The sequence below is a fragment of the Excalfactoria chinensis genome, chromosome 4 (assembly GCF_039878825.1).
Source record: "Excalfactoria chinensis isolate bCotChi1 chromosome 4, bCotChi1.hap2, whole genome shotgun sequence".
Lineage (NCBI taxonomy): Eukaryota > Metazoa > Chordata > Aves > Galliformes > Phasianidae > Excalfactoria > Excalfactoria chinensis.
The window spans coordinates 25,174,893-25,187,794 of record NC_092828.1 but is presented as its reverse complement, the minus strand read 5'-3'; the positions used below and the strand labels follow the sequence as shown (position 1 = coordinate 25,187,794).

The 12,902-nt window shown below is 42.5% G+C and overlaps 1 protein-coding gene across 3 annotated transcripts in view; it reads left to right on the top strand.

The window, feature by feature from the left end:
* CLOCK (clock circadian regulator) overlaps nucleotides 1-12,902 on the top strand; it is a 50,359-nt gene that overhangs the window by 178 nt on the left and 37,279 nt on the right. For 2 of the 3 annotated variants that reach the window (XM_072334923.1, XM_072334925.1), the window contains exons 2-3: nucleotides 9,109-9,210; nucleotides 12,184-12,270. The gene's annotated coding sequence lies outside the window, so the exon portion shown is untranslated. The remainder of the gene's footprint in view (nucleotides 1-9,108; nucleotides 9,211-12,183; nucleotides 12,271-12,902) is intronic. The other variant, XM_072334922.1, reaches the window with a different exon arrangement.

Here is a 12,902-nt window from a genome sequence, read left to right as displayed (position 1 = left end):
CGGAGCGAGGAGCGGCGCGGTGCGGGCGGCTGCGGCGGGCTCGGCTCCCGAGGAGGGGGCGGGCGGGGGACGGGCGCGAGGCGGCCGCCGAAGTTTGACAGCGCCGGCGGGTCCCCCGGGCGGCGGCGGGGCGCGGGGAAGGGCAGCGGCCGCCCTTGAGCGGGGGCGCGGGCGGCGGCGGGGCCGGGGGGCGCTCGCGGGGCACCCGCTAGGCCCGGTGACCCACTTTGCTCCTGTCACAACTCCCGGGCACGTTTGGAGCGCTGCCCGCCTGGCCCGCCGCCCGGCCCGGCCGCTCCCGGCAGCGCGGAGGGCGGCTGCAGGCCGCGTTCGGGCCCGGGGCGCTGCGGGGCGGCGGGCGGCGGCCCTGCGGCAGGTGGGGCGGCGGGCGGCCGCGGTCCTTGCGGGAAGGCGGCTCTCGCGCCTTCGGTGCTTTCAGACGTTCCCTGTAGAAACTTGGTGCGGTGGCTGTAAGTGCCCTCCCGAGCGCTGCTGCGCAAGCTGAGCCTCGAGAGTCGTTCCGCGCTCCTCCGGCTCTGGGCGCAGTGAGAGTGCCGGGGGTCGGTGCGCAGCCCGGGGCCGGGCCGCCCCGCTTTCTGTGCGTGCCTGCCTAAGGCGGCCGTGGGGTTCTGGTTGGTTTCGGTTTCAGATGGCTCGTACCTTGAGCCCGGGACATAAACTCGGGATGTGTTTTCACGAGGAGCAAGGCTTGTAAACTCCCCGGGGGTATTTACACTGACATCTTGCTAAGGGCAGGGCTCTCCTGTAAGCGCTGAACGTTGACCTTCGGAGAGTCAGAAGGAAAGCGAGGCGCAGCTGCTCTGGGACGCACGGAGGTGCGAAGGAGCGTAGTGGCCGAGCACAGATAGCGATCCCTTAAATCCTGACAGCAAGTGTGCTCTGATGGCACGGTTTGACGAGCGGCGCTGTGGGCCGGAGCTGCTGGCCCTCCTCTCCCGCTGCCCTCAGCCCTGCCTGCACCACGCTGCGTGGAGCTGCGTCCCGCAAAAGGCCGGCAGCGATCCCTGTTAAAATTAACTACCTTATTTATTTATTTATGTATTTAATGTGGTTATATTTAACCTCGCTCATTGCTCTGGGTGACAGGTGTGCCAGAAGGCAGAAGAGGATTGTTAGGGCAAATGCGCTAGTGAGAGGAGTGCTTGAGAAATACAGCGTGACCCGGGCAGTCCTGGCAGGGCTGTGTGAGCAGCTGGGTCACACTTCTATCATATCATATCATACGGGAGTAAAACTGGCTTTATTTGTGGGTATCTGTGGGTTTGAAATCAGGCAGCGTTTGATTGTTTTAATAGGGAAATTCTACTTGATAAGTGGGATGTTTTGCAAAGCTTGCTACTGATTTTCATGTATGTATCCGTTCGAGGTCCTTTGTTCAGAGCATTAAAGGCGTTGCTTTCAGATAGATAAAATACTGAATGTTTGTGTTGGGGTTTTTGGTTGAATATAAGTGCTTGTGATGGGAAGGGGTGAGAATTTTGTCAGCAGTTCTCTCTCGAAGAAACAGTTCATGTGGTTTAGATAAAACAACCTGCAAGCCTCCCAGGTTTGGTGTCTGATACTTTAAGATGTTATTCAGACATGCCTTATTTCTTAATTATTCTGCATTGTATTCTTACATCAAAGAGTTTAACTAACGTAGGTAAGATAAAGGATATGAGTAAAGCAGTATTGCTTTTTAAATGCTTGAAAGAGCTCATAAACTCCCTCCTGTAACTAATCTGACTTCTTATGCTCAACAATATAAAAATGGAGCGGTAATTACTTTAATTTGTAGTGTTGGTTAATTATCTTGTTAGCATAGAGTTTCACTGAAATTATAAATCTTCGCGGATTGGCCTTGTTGAGGAAATCGCTGCTTTTCAAAGCTTTGAGCTTTTGCTGCTTTTTGGCCCTAGTCAAAGTCAGGAGGGAATATTAATAAATCAGCAGTGGAAATATCACCCTCTGGGTTCTTTATACAAAGTGATTGTATCAAGGTAGAGCTGTCGAGTTTTACTACACGCAATAGACTTGTGCTGAAAACAGCTGTGAATCGAAATCAGTGGGTAATTTCATCGTTTGGAAGCAGCCCCTTTTTAGCTGTGCTCCCCTCCTTTGCACAGAGGGGCACTGTGTCCAGGGCTGCACAGCTTCAGCCTCGCTTTGCGGTTGAGGAATACAGGTATGAATATTTGGTTGCCTCTTATTTTCTGCTGATGCTGAGTTAGTGCTAGAAGCAACGTTGTTCGGAATTCAGTATTGCTTCAGAACAGGAGGTGTAAGAAGTGCGCCTTTGGTCATGCAACAGAGCCTGAAGTGAAAGATTACAGTGCCTCAGCGTGATGCTGGCAGAGGGGGATGCAGCCATTCCCATCGGGAGGATCTCTCATTCCCTTCTGCGTGGTCCACCTAGGGAAAGCAGCTCACACTTGCAGCTGGGTGCTTTATTAGCTCAGGTAATGGGCTTTGAATGGTAGTTTGAAACTGTTAGGTGTTCCCCAGTTTGCTACAGGAGTTAAAGATGTGAAATGCAAAGTGATGGGAGAGGAAGAAGACTCATGGTTAATGCAGCTGCCTGCTGCCCTGAAGGATTGAATTCTCAGCCCCTACTGCTGCCACAAAATGCCTTTGTAATGTGAAGGCTGCTTTAATTTGGGCATACCTCATGCTTGAGTGTTTAATTTTATGGCTTTAATGTTCTTCTACCGTAGTTTTAGTGTATAATATGAGTTCTTAAATACAGCTGCTTTCAGAATATGTAATCGTATCTTTAAAAAGTTTCTGTGCTTTGCAGTTCCCACGTACGTAATACTAAGCAGAGGCAACATGACTTTGTTTGTAGAGTCTTTTGTCACTTCACTGTTTGCCTACTTTGAACTCTTTCCAGCTGTTACATTTTGTCATTAAAATCACTGAACAAGTTTTCTTACTGTGCAGTGGTGTTCTGAGCAGCAATGCTGAGCATATCGTAAAATCATCCGTAGTAATGTTAGTGCTTTATTCAATGCAGATCCATTAGAAGTTGATATATTGTCTAAGGTTCAGAACTGGTGTTTTGGTAGAATCTTATGAAGCTTAAGGCTTTCCTCACCTTTCCAATACAGATGTATCCAAGTGAGGCGTAAGAGTGGAGGCAAATGCTTTGTCCTTGTAGCAGTGTTTAATAATCTCTAAGTGTGTGAGAAAGCCTCAGTTCTGGAGCTAAAAACCATCTGACTCGTTATGACAACCTGCTACCACAGGACAAATGGCGTTGGAGTAATATCCTTATGTTAAAACAGAATGAGACAGTTCTCGGAGAAAGATCTGTTTGAAGTGAATTTAAACATAAATACTACAATATAAACATTGTGAAGTTCTGTAGATGTAAAAAGATATTTGCAGGTGTTTCTGAGGAGATTTTGATGCATGTTATTTTGGTATATGGCCAGACCCAGAAGGAATAGAGAGGAGTCAGAACTGTGATTTAAGGTGGGTTCTGAATATCTAGTCCAGGATGAACTTTTAGCCATATGTTGGCTGTGTTTTTACAGCTCTCTGTGAAAGTTTTCCGGGCACCTTGAAGCTTTGTTCTCACTCAGATCCTCCGTGCTCTTGTCAAAACGGAGCATCTTGGCACCTCCGCCTGTTTAGTATTCATCAATTAGGCAATCTGTGAATTAGGCACTCGCTTGTCCAAAGGCATGTTCAAACCGCACCTGAGTCACACCTACGGGATTGGACTCGGGCCAGTCTGGTGACTCTCCCTTTTGTTCAGAAGCACAAAGGAGGGATGGGGTAGAGGTTTTTTTGATGTCTCCTTCCAAAAAAACCCACTAAACTCAGATGCTCCCAGCAACAACGAAAAACCCAAACACTAAAAATCCACTTTTCACTGCATACAAAGTGATTAAAGTTTAATTGGGCAAAAGAAAAACACTACAGTACTTGTTTTCTTGGATCTGGAGGTGAAAGAGATGGGCAGATGTTTTGTGGCCTCTTCCAAGAGCTCTTCAGTCTTTTCTCCCATATAAAACTTTAAATGTCATTAATGGAATGGGAACCAGAACTCTTCTCTGTCACATCGGGACCCAGAGAGGTCTGCATGCTGCTGGTTCAGTTCTGTTCAGCAAGCCTTTTACTTCTCAGTTTTTCTCACTTGCTCTGAGGACTGATGCTGGAAGGAGAGGTCAGGAGTTGATCCAACTTCCAGCACAGCATGGAATCTGTGTAGAGGCCATGGCTGTGATTTCTCTGTTCTGGCTTACTGTGCTGTAACTGTGCTGCTGGACAAAAATGTGAACATTTATTTTCCCTCTCTGGTGTGTCTTGATGGGAAAAGCCTAGCTATATACATCAGTATTGTGAGTACTAACCTTACCAGTGTCCTAGACCTTCAGAAACAGGTGATGCTGAAGGCTTAGTTTTGTATTTACTTTACCTCTACTAACTTTCTTAGAAGTACTGCTGAGCAATGCAGCTGTCCCTGGCTTTGGTACTTGTTTCTATTACAACTACTTGAAAGGGGGTTCTAGTGAGGTGGGGATCAGCCTCTTCTGCCAGGTAACAGTGACAGGATGAGGTAACAGCTTTAAGTTGTGCCATGGGGAGTTTTCAGGTTGGATATTAGAACTGAATTACTAACACCTTTTGGTGGTAGTAGAACTGTGGGACACTTGGAAGAGGAATGCTTGGGAATGGGCTTGTCATCCAGTGCTGTATCTAACTTTTAGGTGCTTAGTAGTAGGGTACAGTATTGTTAATGATGTAATACTGGCATTGTAGGTCAAATCTAAAGGATTTTAGCATGCAGCTCCCTAAGTATGGGATCTCTGATCCCATAAGCATCCCATTAACTGCTGACCTGACAGTTATCCAGAAAGTTCCAGCACTGCCTTGTGAGTGCCATCAGGAAGAGTGTTTGTGAATGTATTGGGGGCAGCCCTGGAACAAGTGGCCCTTGGAAGAAAGAGGAGTGATAACGTGCGCATTTCTTAATGCGCCTTAACAAAAATTTGAGGAAAAAAAGTACAATTTTACATATTTAATGATTATCTTGGAAAATATTTGAGTATGAAATAGTAAGATGCACGATAAGGAAGAAAGAACACTGTAAAATAAATGGCATTAACATAGCTAACTTCATATTTCCACTTCCAAGAATTTCGCTGCTGCTGCTGCAGTAAATAAAACATAAGTTACCGTTTGTTCACTTTGTGAAGTGCATCCAGGATGATAAAAGCTTTTATTGGTGTAGTAAATATTAGTTGCTGGCATTTAAGAGTATTTGATGTTTTTGGTGGCTGTTTCACTGCACGTTTAACGCAACGTCAGAGACTGGTGTTGGTCTTTTGAGTAGTGGATGTTACTCGCACTCTGACAGCGCTGTTCTGGAAGAATCATGTTCCAGCAGCTCGGTGACTGCTTGCAGGAAGGTGGTTGTGAATTCTGAGAGGGTAAACTCATGCTGGTGTGGAAAGGGGGGAGATTGGGAGTTCTTCCTGTGGAACTTGTTAGAGAAATGCCGGAGGCTTAGGCTGGCTTGGTTTTCCTTGGTCATCCAAAAGCTTCAGGCTGTGTTATGGGGAAAAATGGTGGTGGTACGTGGAAGGACTTTTCCAGCCCTTAGTCCACTAGGGGTGTGTTTTGTATTTGAAACATAAATCTGAAGATGTGAGAAATCAGGAAGTGTTTCACCTAAATCTGCTTGGCTCAGGAAACGAGCAACAGGGGAGGTGGCTTTTTGTTTTTCTTTTAGGCCTGATTTCCTACGGAAAATGATTGATGCTGCTTACCCCCCTTTTTCCCCTCATTCTTTCCTTATGTATTTGCCAATAGCTTTTGAAGTCACAGGTCACTTGCAACCATGTTTGTAGGAGGGATAGAGATCTCAGAGTGTCGCATTCCTACAGTTTTGGGGAAGGTAAACAAACTGGGTAGAGAGAAACCTGTCAGTACCCTTTCTTGAGAGAGAGAGACGCCATGCTGCGAGTTTGGCTCTGATTTGCTTTTCAGCATGTGCAGGTCTCTGCTGTGCAGGAGGTGATTGGTTGTAGACTGGATGTTACTGTGGGGCAGGGGAGTGCTGATGAAAGGCAGAGCTGTAGGAACTGTGCCCTACTGCCCATTACTGGGTATTTTGATCGTTAACTGATGAATTATTGTCCTCATCAGAATGAGGTGATAACGTAGGCACTGAAGTTTATAGCACTGTGATCGACTTGCAAGATTCTCTTTGGTCTCAGTGGAGAGTTTTGTCCTTTCCGATGGTAGGTCTACAGAAATTTCTGTCAGGCTTAGTGGAAGTGGGGGGGGGGAAGTGAAGAAAAGTTCATTAGCTTGCTTACTTTTAACTCCTGGACAGTTCTCTGCTCAGTAATGCCAGATACTCTTTTCAAACCTCCGTTACAGATAGAATGTTTACAAATTTTGTAGGATGCAGATTATAATAATATGTCAGTTATGAAGTAGTGTAGTAGATGTAAAATAGCCACATGGCTTTGACTTGTGCTTATTTTAAAGCAGTTTTCGTAGTAACAAGTATTCTGAAGGAAACCAGCTTTTCCTCTGTCTGTGCATAGAAAAGCAAGTAGCAGCATGAATCATGGCTTCCAAGAACTGTCAGAGTAGGAATGCACATTCTCCCCCTATTCACACGCTTTCCTCGCTGTCAATTTTAATGAGGTAATATGATTTAATAAAGCTTTTCTTGCCATCCGCTGCAGCAACATTCATTATATGTAATCAGGCTGCTGTTAGCAAGTGTGTAGCTGAGGGTGAATGTAGAGTTTGGAACTAGTGTGCTACTTTCAGTGATAGCTTGTTATCATCTCAGTACCCTTGCTTAAAATACATTTCATTATCTAGCAGCAATACATGCAGATTTTCAGGTGAGAATATTTTTGTTGTTTTGAGGGTTTTTTTCAGATTGTATGTATATATATATATATATATATATATATATATAGCCAGCCTAGCAGCATTAAACATTTTGTGCTGCGCTAAAGGTTTGCATGATGTTTCCCAGGTAAAGACACAGTTCCAGCCTCAAGGAGCTTGTGATCTAAGTGCCACTGATATAGAAAATGAGGAGAATGATCTAAGAAAAGGGGACAAGGATTCAAATGAATGTAAGTCATAGCAAACAACTTAAACAAGTTGTAATTTCTACATGCAGAGTAAGGTAGACCAGCATGGAAGAAGGTGAGAATATAGAGGCAGAAGGCAGCATAAAGCAAATCCAAATAGTACAGAAATTTGAAAGAATAGAGGGAAAATATTTTACTGATCAGGATTTGGAAAGCATAACAACATCAGAAGAGTAGGCAGAATCAAGATGAAGATGAATGGTGACTTGGTAGGAAATGGAGAGAGGAAAAACAGAGGAAATGTTTAAATTATGGCTTTTATGAAGAGGAAAAAAGAGAAAAAAATAGAAAGAGACAGGAAAAGGGCTGGGGAATGTGCTGGTTTGATCGGTATGGCAGGAAAGCTGGGACACATCCTAGTGCTAAGACTTTCCCTTACCCCCTGCCCCACCCTGACATTTAGCTCTTGATTTCAATTGCTTTCAAAAGGAGTGGCGGATCAACAGCACTGGCCTGAAAACTCAGGCATGTGTGTTCCCCTGTCACTGTCTTTCATTCCAGTCAGGTTTTGTATGAGCTGGTGGACTTCTTTATGCATTTCTGTCCCATTGAGGTGGGTCTGTAGAAGCACCGGGCATCAAAGGTGATTCATGTGCTGCTGCTTTATCTCAGTCAAAAAGTATCTGAAATGTTTTTGTTACGTTAGCTGAAACTGCTTTTCCAAGTGATCTTAGCTAAACGGGTACTACCTTTAAATGGAAAAGTAAATGTATGGTTGGTTTATATTGAGTTGTTTGAATCTTATTTGTGTTGCTGATGCAGGAATGCAAAGCAATCTCATAAATTTATATAGAATGTTTTAAAAATGTCACCTAGACGCTTTCCCAACCCTATAAAAAACACAGCTGGTCCTTTCTTATCTATATGTTATACTGGGATTTGATTCAATAGGTTGATTTCTAATATTAGAATGTTCTCCCGTAAAGTAATAAAGTAGATAAATGGATGTTAATCTGCCTTTCTTCTTCTCGCATTAGACTTGCCTAATGAAATATATATTTTTGCAGTCGCCTTCTTCAGTCACTGGCATTCTTTCTCTCTATTGTGACATCTTCCAGCTGCGTTGTATGTATCTGGGGACAAGATGGGGAGGAATTAGGGATTTTGAAGTTCTTTTTTTTACATACATCAAAAGGAATTGGTTTTCCTTGCATATGATGGAAATAGATGTATGGATTCCTTAACAGACATACTTTGCCTCATGCAAGTGTTCACCGCAAGGTATCAGCAGTGATAACTAGCAGTGGTTTTCCCTGCAGGATTGTCAGCACTGCCGTTGTTACCAAATTCTGGCATGCGTATGTATAAAGCTCATCCCTGTTTGTAGGAGTGATACTTGTAGGAAATGGGGAGTTGTTTTTGTGAAGTAGTGTTTGTTTACATAAATATTTGGGGTATGGTTTGCTTCTACTCGGTGGAACTCACTGAGGTTTACGTTTGTCCTCAGCGAGGGGAAGATGGCTTTTGTTCTTTGCTGTGCTGTGGTATGCTGTGTTCCCTCTGAGTTCTGAGGTGGATCACACCTACTGCCTGAACCCTCGTACAAAGTTAAGATTGTATCGGTGTATATGGATTCTGGAAATGTGGCTGGTGTATTACTGGTGTAGTGGAAGAAGGGCGTAACTTGCTGCAAAGCAATTGTAACAATGTTAACATATAGTAGGCACTGTTAGAACTGTAACTGTGGTGCTGCCGTTGGGCCTGTGTGTTAGGCTGCAGGTTTGGACTTCAGGCTGAAGGAAGTTCAGACTTTAGAGCTGAGTAAAGGGAGGGATGTACATCTGAAGTTCTCATGTGTACTCTGATTTTGGGGAGTAAAGAGTTGGGGTGTGAAGTTGTGAACACTTTAGGGCTAGAACTAAAGTGACCATAATAGCAGCAGATGAAGCAGGGCAGCAATCAAGGGCTCATCCACAAGTTGTTTCAAATAGGTTCGTTTTCATAGAGCTATTTTTTTTTGTTTTGTTTTGTTTTTCAGAACACTGTGCCAAAAAAGACTTTTGCTCAGATGACATCACATTTGGACTACTAAAGCTATCCACCCACTTTTCAAGGCATAATGGATTTCTAGGTAATTTAAGTAAGTATGTAGATTTTATTGCTGCTAAAACAGTACTGCTTTAAACAGAAGCAACTTTTTTTTTTCTACCTCAGGCAAGGTAGACATTCCCCTTCAATTTGAGATTGAAATTAATGTTGTGTGGGTGGCAGAATATACTTCAAATAAGCTTTTAATAAGCTCCCATCCCATAGATAGGAGCATAGAATAAAACAGTTGTGCCTGAGAAACCAGAAGGAGAAGAAGCAACCCATGATGGCACCATCCTTAGCAATGACATATGCTAATGTGGCCCTGCTGCTTTAGGAGCCTGAATTAGTGACTCTCCCAGGGATATGTTGCAGTGAATGAGCGTATGTATTGCTATGCTCACAGCTTGTTGGGGCCTTCTTTCACAGATGCTCTTGTTAAAGTGGTAATGATACTCCATTAATATACAACTACATACAAAGCAAACAAATGCACCTTAATAGGTTCCAATTAGCAATCCTTCTGTTCATTTGTAATCATATTTCTGAGAGGGTTGCATCTCCCCACTGCCTTGATTTGGTACTCTGTGCTATCCAGCTGAAGATGGGCCAGGAGGTGCAGATTTTCATCTCTGCAAGATTCATTCATGTCTTGTCATGCAGTATGTTTACCGATTGCTTTGTGCATCCATGGTCATGCAAAGAGGAGCACGCGAGACCAGGCAGGTAGTCTGAGGTTCCTTTTGTGAGTGGCTGGGTATTACTGTTCAACTTTTAAGGTGATTCTGTCAATTAAGAAGAAAAAAAAATTAAATTAAAGAATCCCTTCAAGAAATACAGATCTATTTAGACATATCAGACTTTGTGCCAGTCTTTCTCAAACTAGGTAGTTCTGTCTTGCTTGCTGAAAACCTTCCTGTATTCCTGATATTTTGTCGTGCATTGGTGTGATTATAGTTAATGATGCCTCAGGCTTTCTGTTCTAGGACCTTTTCTTGTTTGTAATTTAACAGGATTTAATGAGCAGAAGTTTTTTTTTGTTGTTCAAACTTAGCCAAAAGTTGCTTCAGTTCAAGCCTTACCAGAAGTCAGTATGTCTCTGAGAATGAGATGGATGAGCAGGGCATTACTGTTTTCATGAGTCGAACTGCAGTGTTAATCTTAGAAATGGGAAGATATAAAACCTGTGTATGTTAGAGCAAGCACTCAAGTGCTTAGGAGACAAGTAGAACGGTTATATTGCAGTATTGGGCTATTTGCTTTGTGCCACCTTACATTCTTACATTAGGCAGCATGGTAGATTTCTGAAAAATACTGTTTGTACCAGCTCAGTGATTTACGTGTATCTGTTTCATCTGTCCAAATCAGATGAGGTAGGTCCTTTATTTATAACCAGACAGAACAAGTGAGCATGCTCTAGCTGGGCTGTGATAGGTGAACAGACCTAATCTGCTCTGTGCCTTTGTAATGTCAGGCACAAGCACTGAATAAGGAGACTTCTGTGCTCTCAATGCTTTTCCTTAGCACACCCCCATTTTTGTGTTCATTCTGGTTGTGCAGTTCACCTTCAGTAGGATATTTCTATAATTATTGAGCATTTTTGGCACACATTTTCTTTATTATGATTATTTATTGCTGCCTTTGTCTTCAGAATGATTCATAATAAAGTGGACTGTGTGCAATAACGTGTGCTGTACAAGGTTAAAATCACAACAGAGGATTTTTTGAGCATCCTGATTACTTATAAAGTAAAGCCCGGAATATTCATAAATGCTGTCCTAATGTTTCCATGCAAGCAAATGGCTCAGTAGAGATGAAAGTATTTTTAATGCTGATTTGTAGAAATAGGAAGAGAACAGAGATTTGAAAGTTGCTGTTCTCCTTGATGAGCATGTGTAAATGCGTGCAGTTCTGCCTTTACTTCTTTGGAAATGTGCCTGTGTCATCACTTGTGGAAAAACCCCTTTACTCAGGAGAAAAGTCAAGTCAAACCACCGTCATTTAAACTTGTTCTTATTTGCTGTATTTCCATAGTGTAAGAAGGAATGATGGTGCAATTGGAGCCCATCCATAGGAGATGGGAAATGTAACATTATAGGGCGGGTAGTTTCTCTTTGTCATAATTTTTGGGGCCACTCTATTTATCACAGTGAAGAAAAATCTCAACTCATTAAATCAAAATATGTTTAGTAGGTTCTAGAGAGGTAATTATCTGCAAGTGGTCTATAGGTACCCAACAGATTTAAAGAGAAGGAGATTCCTTCTGAGCAAGCTCAGAGTTTATCCCGGCTTTTACCTTTGGATCAGAGGAGTTGACTGAAATTAAATAAAGAAGTGAAATTGCTGACCAAAGCAGAGCTATGCCCTGTGCAGGCAGTGGGGAGGGAGAGGAGCTGTGTAGGAAAAATTGCTGCTCTGTTTGTCAGGCTATTCCAATTGTGAAACAGTAATACAGATTGCAAGACAGGCAGGAGGCTGTAGTTCCACTTTGTTTTGCTGAGAACAGACTGTAGCATTGAGGACTGTCTTAATGCTTCCCCTCCCACCTTTTGCTTATTACAGGATGGTGCTGAATTTTTTTTCAAGTGTTTTGGACTTTCTGTGTAGAACCAGACCCAAAAGTTTCTGGTGTTGATGAGTTACAGGAGGGTGGAATTTATGTTCTGTATAGGAATGAATTGGGTGACTTCTTACTGCTTCACCTTTTATAGATTAAGAACATAGTATTCATATTAAAATTTCACAGATGCTTTATGATGCTTACAGCCATTCAACTGAATTATTATTATAGTTGATGAAAATGATTATTACCTTATTATTCTGTTGTTGTTTTTGCTTTGAAGCCCAGGCGCACACAGAAGAAATCTTCTAAAATACATATAATACTTTATCTCTTAAAATTTCAACTTCTGAGAAAGTTTGTATGTTTTTAGGGTTGTATGTATTTAGAGTTTTTTCCTTAAAAGATAAATTTGGGGGGGCATTGCTTAAAAATGATTTTGTTTTCTTTTCATCTCAATTTCAGCAAATGCAGTGTGAAGCCCATTCCTTCATTAGCAGAAACCTCTGGAAAGTTCTTTGGATGCTGTATATTGAATGTTGGTAAAATTAGGTGAGTCTCTGTGAATGTTTTAATCGTTCTAAGCAACAGGATGAGTTAATCACGTGAGACCAAATCCTGTTTATAACTTACAATGCTAAGATACAATCTGGCATTTAACTTAAAATCTAGAAGATTGAATTATTAGATAAGCAAATGATGTAGCTCAGAAAAAGACAAACATTATGAATGTATTCCTGGATTTTTCCTTTGCTTTTGTACAACTATATTTGTAATGCAGTTCTTTTAAAGAAACTTGCAAAGTTTCTTGATTCATTTCCATTGGCATATTTGCCACAGTGTTCCTGTGGCTGCTCTCTGGGATGATTAGGATCAGGCATTTCAATACTGGCGTAAACAAATAATAATGTATCATTAACCCTTTTTCTTTTTAAATTCACATAGTCATTTACTGCTGGATGTTGAGATGAGTTTGAATGATGGAGGAAAGTACATGTTCATCTTCAGTTTATCTTCAATTCATGTTCATCTGCAATTTAGTTTGTTATGGGCAAGTTAAATTTTGGTAGTAGCGCTTATAGACCTGTTTTAGTGTCAGCCGTGTGAACTGCGGAGTGAGAAAAAGACTGTGAGCTTTGAAAGTTCAGAGATGCCAGCAACTTCAGTTTTCACTCGCTGTATTT